The sequence below is a fragment of the Helianthus annuus genome, chromosome 17 (genome assembly GCF_002127325.2).
Source record: "Helianthus annuus cultivar XRQ/B chromosome 17, HanXRQr2.0-SUNRISE, whole genome shotgun sequence".
NCBI classification, from domain to species: domain Eukaryota; kingdom Viridiplantae; phylum Streptophyta; class Magnoliopsida; order Asterales; family Asteraceae; genus Helianthus; species Helianthus annuus.
This window is the reverse complement of record NC_035449.2, coordinates 165,167,933-165,177,087: the sequence shown is the minus strand read 5'-3', so window position 1 is coordinate 165,177,087 and position 9,155 is coordinate 165,167,933.

The window sequence follows — 9,155 nt, the reverse complement described above, 5'->3', positions numbered from 1 at the left end:
TACGTTTAAATACGTGATGCATGTAACCGGCAGTTAGTTTCTAAAAACCCTAATACCTTTCCCTCTCTCTCGAAGTCTTGGAGTCGGCTGAAAAGTTCTTGTGCACCCGAAACCCCACTAGTTTCAATCCCCTAATCCGGTTAGTGTTTCACTATCATCGTTGATGACCTGATGTTATTATTATTACATGCTTTGATTAAGAACGACTCGAATTGATTGTATGTTGAATGATAGGAATCGTATAAAGATGATCTTGTAGTTGTATGGCATGATAATAAGTTTAAATCGATTCAATGGTGCTTGTTATGTTACTGTGACGATGTATGCTCCGGATTGATAACTTGTTGATATATTAGTGAAATCGGGTTATTATGAAATCAGTTTACATGAGGTTGTTATGTCTTGATAGTAATCCGAATGAATATGGTTATTGTTCATGATTTCGGTTAGGGTTCTTGAGATTGAATATATGAAATGTGCTTGTTAATGATGATGACGGCTGTAGATGATTAGGGTTTCTGTTTCTGTAATTGACTGCATGATATCCGTAACTGATTGTGATCAAGCGTAACTGTTAATTGTCGAAAGATATTGCTACTCGAAACATAGTTGTGGTCGAAAGATGCTTGTTAGTCGAACCATAGTAGTGTTGACCGAAGGATAGCTTTGACCGAACCATAGGAGCATTGACCGAAGGATAGCATTGACCGAAACATAATTAAGTTGACCGAAAGATGACAGTTGGTCGAAAGATGGCATTGGTTCGAAACATAACTTTCGGTCCGAAGGATAACTGTGATAACTGTGTATCGAAAGATCACTAATGTACCGAAAGATAAGGGTGGATCGAAAGATATATAATTATGAACATATTTTAATGTTGGAATGTATGTTTGATTGATTTGGCATGCCATGATTAGTGATGAATGTTAACATTGGTATTCGTGTACACTAGCTGATGGTTTGATGTGAAACAATACGTGTTGTGCCGATATGCAAACTGACTGTTATGTGAACATTAAATTGCACGCGTATCATTGCGAACATGAACTGATTTGTTATACGTGCATACAATAGGACGTGATTAATTACTTGTGAGTGCATAACCTAGCATACCGAGCAAACCAAGGTGAGTTCACACAGCCAAGGCATGGGTTCCCAGGGTGGGAATGGGTTGGATGATTACTTGTGCATACTTTGATACTGTAACGAACGATTAAACTGTTGATGCTTACGAACTACTCAACTGCCTTCGCACCCACCCTGGTCGGTAAAGACTATGGTCGCGAACGAACTGATAAATTGCCTTCGCACACACCCTGGTCGGTAAAGACTATGGTCGCGAACTAACGAACCTAATCTTCGCACACATGCCTGGGAGGCCGCGATGGAACTGATACGATATGAAACTTAACTGAACGAACGCACTATTACCCAAACTAAACTATAAACTGTGAACTCGCTCAACTAGTTTGTTGATTATCTGCTGCATGCCTTGCAGGACCTTAGGTACATATTGGAGCTTGCACAAGGAAGGAACAGGTCGTTGTGGGGCTTGGATCTTGATCATCTTATTGAACACTTTTGATATTTGACATTTATTTGCTATGAGTTTTACAATAATACGCTTCCGCTAAACAATGACAACTTACTTATGTTTTGGAAACACCTTTCATATGGAATTGGTTTGGTTTATATTGCATTTACTTTTACTTTATACAATGTTCTGTATGATTGGTGGCTTGATCCTGGTCAGTCACGCTCCCAAGCGGTGATACTCCGCGTGTGGATTTTGGGGGTGTGACAGATTGGTATCAGAGCCATTGGTTATAGAGAACTTGGTTTTAATATGTGAAAAACGTTTTTATTAAAACCAGACTATAACCAGAACAGTGCTCTCAACGATCCACAACGACGCTTCGCTCCACGTGCAAGACTCAACTTCCTAGGTAATAAGGTTTATGTTTATTGCCTACATGCTAGAATTTGCATAGAACTTTGCTCATAGTATGCTTACATTACTTGCTCACAACTTGTCATTGCATGAGAATACTTATGTGCTTACACTCTTCTGTCATCGCACTATTCGCGAACCTTTCTCACTTATGTTGCCTTTGATGTGAAGATCAATGGCCGCACGAATTACCATGACTCAAGCCCAGCTAGAGGCTCTCGTTGCTGCGGCAGTTGCAGCCGCCCAAGCAGGTAGTGTGCCCTGCAGTATAAACACTAGGATCTTTAGATCCTACATTAATTCTCGTACTTAACTTTGCCCTATTCGTACACAATAGGTCAACCCGCTCAGCAACAACCTGCGTGTACCTTCAAGACTTTCATGGACTGTCGTCCTAGCTCGTTCAGTGGCACGGAGGGGGCAGTCGGACTCCTCCACTGGTTTGAAAAGATCGAGTCGGTTTTCGAAATGTGTGAATGCCCTGAGGCTCGCAGGGTGAAGTTCGCCACTGGCACACTTGAAGGGATTGCGCTCACTTGGTGGAACGCACAAGTGCAGATTTTAGGGTTGGCAGCTGCTAACGCCACACCCTGGAATGAATTCAAAGAACTGATCAAGAGGGAATACTGCACTAGAGAAGACATTCACAAGTTGGAGGATGAGTTGTACAACTTGAAGATGGTGGGTTCAGAGATTGAAGCTTACACCAAGAGGTCGAACGAGTTGGCTGTGCTATGTCCAACCATGGTAGACCCACCATACAAGCGAATTGAGTTGTATCTCAAAGGTTTGGCACCAGAAATACAGAGCCACGTTACGTCGGCTAACCTCAACAACATCCAAGAAATTCAGCGCCTCGCTCATCGCATCACAGATCAGGCAGTAGACCAGGGCAAACTGCCAAAACGTGTCGGCGCTACTGCTACAGCTGTTACTTCAGTCACTCCAACCGCTGCTACTTCTGCCACACCCAGCGAGAATAAAAGAAAGTGGGACGGGGATTCCAGCAGGGGATCAGCGTCTGTTCAATCCCAAACTCAGCAACGTCGCACCAACGATTACCAGAGTCCGAGTCAGCAGTCATCGGGCAGTCAGGGACATAGTGGTTATAAGGGAAATCACCCGTGGTGTAACAGGTGCAACAAACACCACAGTGGAAGATGTCGCAGGAGTCAATGTCAAAGATGCCACAAGATGGGCCATGAGGCCAAAGATTGTAGAAGCGCGCGACCAGTGAATCAGAACCAGCAACTTCCACCGCCAGCTCCACAGAATCAGCAGCAGCAGCCACAGCGTGGAAACCGGGGGTGTTTCCAGTGTGGGGCTGAAGGTCACTACAAACGCGATTGTCCCCAGTTGAACCAGAATCGCAATAACAACAACCAGGGCAACGGGAATAACAACAATCAGGGTAATGGTAACAACAACAATGGGGGAAACAACAACAACAACGGCAATGAAGCTCGTGGTCGTGCTTTTGTGTTGGGTCGAGGAGATGCAGTGAATGATCCCAATGTGGTTATGGGTAAGTTTCTTCTCGACGATATTTACGTTACTGTCTTATTTGATTCGGGTGCTGATACAAGTTATATGTCATTGAAAATGAGTAAATTATTAAAACGTACACCAATACCTTTAGACACTAAACACGTCGTAGAACTAGCAAACGGTAAAAGTGTAGAAGCCGCTCATGTAGTCAAGGGTTGTAGCATTGTTCTAGCGGGTCAGACTTTCACGATTGATCTTATACCCATAGTCTTGGGTAGCTTCGACGTCGTCATCGGCATGGATTGGTTATCTCAACATCACGCAGAGATCTTATGCAAAGAAAAAGTTATTCGTATTCCTCGCTCCAGTCAGGAACCTCTCGAAGTACAAGGTGACAAGAGTGGTGCTGTGGTTGGCATCATCTCTTACTTAAAGGCGCAGAAATGTTTACGAAAGGGGCATACTGCCATTCTGGCTCTCGTTACTGATGCATCAGCAAAGGAAAAGAAGCTGGAGGATATCCCAGTTGTACGTGACTTCCCTCAGGTGTTTCCTGAAGATTTACCTGGTTTACCTCCTCATCGTCAAGTCGAGTTTCAGATTGAGTTAGCTCCTGGAGCAGCACCAATAGCCCGCGCACCGTATCGTTTAGCTCCAACCGAACTGGAAGAACTGTCGAAGCAGCTACAAGAGCTCTTGGAAAAGGGCTTTATTCGTCCAAGCTCTTCGCCTTGGGGAGCTCCAGTGTTATTTGTGAAGAAGAAAGACGGTACGTTCAGGATGTGTATCGACTACCGTGAACTCAACAAGGTGACGGTGAAGAACCGTTATCCTCTTCCACGCATAGATGACTTATTCGACCAGTTGCAAGGGTCGTGTTACTATTCCAAGATCGATTTGAGGTCAGGGTATCATCAGCTGAGAGTCCGGGATGAGGACGTCTCCAAAACTGCTTTCAGAACTCGCTACGGTCACTACGAGTTTCTGGTCATGCCATTCGGGCTTACAAACGCACCTGCAGTCTTCATGGATCTCATGAACAGGGTGTGCAAACCGTATCTCGACAAGTTCGTCATCGTTTTCATCGACGACATTTTGATTTACTCCAAGAGTCAGGAGGAGCACGAACAGCATCTACGTATTATTTTGGAACTTCTTCGAAAAGAGCAACTGTACGCAAAGTTTTCAAAATGCGACTTCTGGCTTCGTGAAGTCCACTTCTTAGGCCATGTGGTGAACAAGGATGGGATTCATGTCGATCCATCCAAGGTTGATTCGATCAGAAACTGGCCAGCACCGCGTACACCGACAGAAATACGCCAATTCTTGGGTTTGGCAGGTTACTACAGGCGATTTATTAAAGACTTCTCCAAGATCGCGCAACCACTCACTATGCTTACACAGAAAGGTGTCGTTTACAGATGGGGTAATACGCAAGAGACCGCTTTCCAGTACTTAAAGGATAGGCTTTGCAGCGCGCCTATTCTCTCACTGCCCGAGGGCACGGATGACTTCGTGGTTTATTGTGACGCATCGATACAGGGGCTTGGTTGTGTATTGATGCAACGTGATAAAGTGATAGCCTACGCTTCTCGGCAACTCAAGGTTCATGAACGGAACTACACGACGCACGATTTAGAGCTGGGAGCTGTTGTTTTCGCGCTTAAGATATGGCGACACTACCTGTACGGTACCAGGTGCACGATTTACACCGATCACAGGAGTCTCGAGCATATCCTTAAGCAAAAGGATTTGAATATGCGTCAACGAAGATGGGTTGAACTTCTGAACGACTACGAATGCGCCATCAAGTATCATCCAGGCAAGGCCAATGTTGTGGCTGATGCCCTCAGCCGGAAAGACACTCTACCTAAGCGCGTGCGAGCGCTACAGCTTACCATTCAGTCCAGTCTTCCTGCACAGATACGAGCTGCTCAGTTAGAAGCACTGAAACCCGAAAACGTCAAGGCTGAAGCCTTGCGCGGTTCGAGGCAACAAATGGAACAAAAGGAAGACGGCGCCTACTATGTAACGGGGCGTATTTGGGTCCCACTTTATGGCGGCTTACGCGAACTTGTGATGGATGAAGCGCACAAGTCTCGCTACTCGGTACATCCAGGGTCGGATAAGATGTACCACGATATCAGAACAACTTATTGGTGGCCAAACATGAAAGCTCTTATCGCAACTTACGTCGGCAAGTGTTTAACTTGTGCAAGGGTTAAAATCGAGTACCAGAAACCATCAGGCCTGCTTCAGCAGCCTAAGATACCGCAATGGAAATGGGAAGAAATCTCCATGGATTTTGTTACGGGCTTACCTAGATCCCAGCGTGGGAATGACACTATTTGGGTGATCGTTGATCGGCTCACAAAGTCTGCTCACTTCTTGGCTATCAAAGAAACGGATAAGTTTTCTACCCTAGCAGACATCTACATGAAAGAAGTTGTTTCGAGGCACGGAGTGCCCACTTCTATTATTTCGGATCGCGATGCACGATTCACGTCAGAGCTTTGGCAAGCGATGCACAAATCTTTCGGCTCACGATTAGACATGAGCACAGCATACCATCCTCAGACGGATGGGCAGTCTGAGCGAACTATCCAAACTTTAGAAGACATGCTTCGAGCGTGTGTTATCGATTTCGGCAACGGCTGGGAAAAGCACCTCCCTTTAGTGGAGTTTTCATACAATAACAGTTACCATACCAGCATTCAAGCCGCTCCATTTGAGGCATTGTACGGACGTAAATGCCGGTCACCTCTCTGTTGGGCAGAGGTGGGGGATAGTCAAATTACGGGTCCAGAGATTGTAGTGGACGCCACAGAAAAGATAGCACAGATACGACAACGCATGGCGGCAGCACGCGACCGTCAGAAAGCCTACGCGGACAAGCGTAGAAAATCATTGGAATTTGAGGTCGGGGACCGGGTTTTATTGAAAGTTTCACCCTGGAAGGGTGTGGTACGTTTTGGCAAACGGGGCAAACTAAATCCGCGGTACGTCGGACCATTCGAAATTACAGAAAAGATTGGCAAAGTAGCCTACAGATTAAACCTACCTCCTGAACTCGGTGCAGTTCACAATGTATTTCACGTGTCCAATCTGAAGAAATGCCTATCAGATGAGACCCTTATAGTTCCTTTTAAGGAACTCACTATCGACGAGCGGTTGCAGTTCGTCGAGGAACCAGTTGAAATCACGGACCGGGATGTTAAGGTCCTCAAACACAAGAGAATCCCTCTTGTTCGAGTTCGTTGGAACTCCCAGCGTGGCCCGGAGTATACATGGGAACGCGAAGACCAGATGAAAGAAAAGTATCCCCAGTTATTCGAAACCAATGCATCCACTTCTGAGGCTGAAGCTACTACTACTGAATTTCGGGACGAAATTCCAAATCAACGGGGGGATGATGTGACACCCCAGGAAAACCAGTGAACAACGTAACTTACCCAGCTTCCTCAGTGAGTGCGTACCAAATTTCGGGACGAAATTTCTTTTAAGTTGGGGATAATGTGACAACTCGAGTTTCTGATTTTCACTTTCGCACTTGATGCGTGTTGACTTTGACTGTTTGGTTGTTTGTATTGTGAATTGGAAGTTGTACGTGTTGTGTTTTAATGAAACGTATTGTCGTTTTGTCATATGTGATTACTTGCTGTGGTAGAATATAATATTAGATTTATTATTAAAAACACTTAGTCTAGATCACGAAGCATGGCACACAGTTCGAAGGATCTCGAAACATATCCTTCGACTCGAAGGATCAGCTTCCGGTTCGAAGGATCTCGAAACATATCCTTCGACCAAAGACTCCATCCTTCGACATCTTTCGGCCCAGCCTTTCTAATGGGCTTGGCCCATTTCTGTAATACGTTTAAATACGTGATGCATGTAACCGGCAGTTAGTTTCTAAAAACCCTAATACCTTTCCCTCTCTCTCGAAGTCTTGGAGTCGGCTGAAAAGTTCTTGTGCACCCGAAACCCCACTAGTTTCAATCCCCTAATCCGGTTAGTGTTTCACTATCATCGTTGATGACCTGATGTTATTATTATTACATGCTTTGATTAAGAACGACTCGAATTGATTGTATGTTGAATGATAGGAATCGTATAAAGATGATCTTGTAGTTGTATGGCATGATAATAAGTTTAAATCGATTCAATGGTGCTTGTTATGTTACTGTGACGATGTATGCTCCGGATTGATAACTTGTTGATATATTAGTGAAATCGGGTTATTATGAAATCAGTTTACATGAGGTTGTTATGTCTTGATAGTAATCCGAATGAATATGGTTATTGTTCATGATTTCGGTTAGGGTTCTTGAGATTGAATATATGAAATGTGCTTGTTAATGATGATGACGGCTGTAGATGATTAGGGTTTCTGTTTCTGTAATTGACTGCATGATATCCGTAACTGATTGTGATCAAGCGTAACTGTTAATTGTCGAAAGATATTGCTACTCGAAACATAGTTGTGGTCGAAAGATGCTTGTTAGTCGAACCATAGTAGTGTTGACCGAAGGATAGCTTTGACCGAACCATAGGAGCATTGACCGAAGGATAGCATTGACCGAAACATAATTAAGTTGACCGAAAGATGACAGTTGGTCGAAAGATGGCATTGGTTCGAAACATAACTTTCGGTCCGAAGGATAACTGTGATAACTGTGTATCGAAAGATCACTAATGTACCGAAAGATAAGGGTGGATCGAAAGATATATAATTATGAACATATTTTAATGTTGGAATGTATGTTTGATTGATTTGGCATGCCATGATTAGTGATGAATGTTAACATTGGTATTCGTGTACACTAGCTGATGGTTTGATGTGAAACAATACGTGTTGTGCCGATATGCAAACTGACTGTTATGTGAACATTAAATTGCACGCGTATCATTGCGAACATGAACTGATTTGTTATACGTGCATACAATAGGACGTGATTAATTACTTGTGAGTGCATAACCTAGCATACCGAGCAAACCAAGGTGAGTTCACACAGCCAAGGCATGGGTTCCCAGGGTGGGAATGGGTTGGATGATTACTTGTGCATACTTTGATACTGTAACGAACGATTAAACTGTTGATGCTTACGAACTACTCAACTGCCTTCGCACCCACCCTGGTCGGTAAAGACTATGGTCGCGAACGAACTGATAAATTGCCTTCGCACACACCCTGGTCGGTAAAGACTATGGTCGCGAACTAACGAACCTAATCTTCGCACACATGCCTGGGAGGCCGCGATGGAACTGATACGATATGAAACTTAACTGAACGAACGCACTATTACCCAAACTAAACTATAAACTGTGAACTCGCTCAACTAGTTTGTTGATTATCTGCTGCATGCCTTGCAGGACCTTAGGTACATATTGGAGCTTGCACAAGGAAGGAACAGGTCGTTGTGGGGCTTGGATCTTGATCATCTTATTGAACACTTTTGATATTTGACATTTATTTGCTATGAGTTTTACAATAATACGCTTCCGCTAAACAATGACAACTTACTTATGTTTTGGAAACACCTTTCATATGGAATTGGTTTGGTTTATATTGCATTTACTTTTACTTTATACAATGTTCTGTATGATTGGTGGCTTGATCCTGGTCAGTCACGCTCCCAAGCGGTGATACTCCGCGTGTGGATTTTGGGGGTGTAAACTACTTTAGGGTATTAAAACCGTTTGTTTTAATACC